Source organism: Acinonyx jubatus, chromosome X (assembly GCF_027475565.1).
Source record: "Acinonyx jubatus isolate Ajub_Pintada_27869175 chromosome X, VMU_Ajub_asm_v1.0, whole genome shotgun sequence".
Lineage (NCBI taxonomy): Eukaryota > Metazoa > Chordata > Mammalia > Carnivora > Felidae > Acinonyx > Acinonyx jubatus.
Window position 1 is genome coordinate 64536595 of NC_069389.1, and position 1536 is coordinate 64538130.

The following is a 1536-nucleotide window of genomic DNA, read 5'->3' on the forward strand; positions in this document are numbered from 1 at the left end:
AGGTGTTATTGTTGCTGCTGGTTGTTGATGTTCTTTTATTAGTTCTGTAAATTCTCTATTTCTTATTAAGAGCAGCCACTCAAGTTCTACATGGTTTTATTGGTAGTTGGCTAATGGCTGGACAGAGATTTCCTTAAATTCCTGAAAATAATAGATACCCAGTCTTTGCCAAGGCACTTTCTCTATATTAAAGCATGACTTAAACACCTAGATAGGCAGTGGATAACTCTCTTTTAGCCCTCATTACTTGTTTGTGTAGATCCTCATGAGTCATCAGTCATTCAGAAGGCTTAGGACCTTCTCAGGTCAATTATGAGCATGCACACAGTTGGGAACATGTACATGTAATTCTAGATTTCCAGAAATATTTTGGAGCTATTTAAAGACCTCTGAGTAAATCTCATTCCCAAGCTTTATTTTTTTATTATTTATTTATTTATTTATTTATTTATTTATTATTTTTTATTTTTTTAGTTTAGGGGTTTTTAACGGAAATATGACAGGCAAAAACACCACAAGTGACAAAAAGGAAATTCTGAAAATATCCCTTCAAGTGAAGTGAGTGCTTGGCTTTGACCTTCCCAAAAGGACAGGAAACTGATGGGTTAGCAACAACATTCTCTGGCAGCCACCTTGCCAACGCATGAATGTCTCAGCCAGAACTGCTTCCCACTCCCCTACCAAAAGTGGAGAGGAGACAAAGAGTTTACAGAACTAATGCAGAGACATTGAGAGCCTTAAGAAAAGTCTGAGGATCTTGACAAAGAGGCTGTTGGCTCTGAAAACCTCAAATACATTGACAAATAGTTCTACAAAATGTTACTTAAAACTAAAATGCCTAATGTTGTTTCCAAGGGTTCCCCTGGACTTCTCCCCACATCACAAACCAACGTACATGGCTGAACCCAAAGGCCATGCTTTTAAAAACAGAAAAACTAGAGTAAGCCTTGTTGCTCTTTAAGGATAAGGAATCAAACTGAGGCTGCTGGGACACTTCCCACTTAGATCAGTGCTATGTAAAGCAACTTCCCAGCAGAAACATGGTATAGTTCCAGGTGAGGGTCTCACCTTTTTTCATCCATGATTCAATGTACTTTATTCTCCATTAGAGGGTGTCAATTTATCATTTAGTGTTACAAGTCTTGAAGGACAACAGATATCAAACAAGTTGAGAAAGTCCATGACTTTCTTGATGAACTCAATGTACTCATTGTCCACCCTGTCCTGGTGAATCTCCCCCAGCACCAGATCCTCTTGACCCACCATGACTGTCCTCTAAGGAAGAGACACTGCTCCAAGCTTTTTCTGTTCAGCTCTTTGTCAGCCTTTTTGCCCCCAACTAATATTGCCGCCTCCAAAACCTCCAATGTTTAACATTGCCACTGATAGTTTTTTTTGATAAATGCCCAGGATAAGCTCTTTAACACTGTGTGAGTTCTGTGTAAGATCAAATAAAGAAAAGCCCTTTGAGAGGATGTTCTCTGGAAGCTGTTATTGAGACCAAATAATAATTCTCTTGGAATAGGATATTTTTGG

General features: G+C 38.7%; 1 pseudogene; it reads right to left on the reverse strand.

Annotated features, from left to right (window-relative positions):
• Positions 1-1012: 1012 nt before the first annotated feature.
• LOC106980216 (protein BRICK1-like) lies at positions 1013-1266 on the reverse strand (annotated as a pseudogene).
• Between the last annotated feature and the right edge of the window lie 270 nt (positions 1267-1536).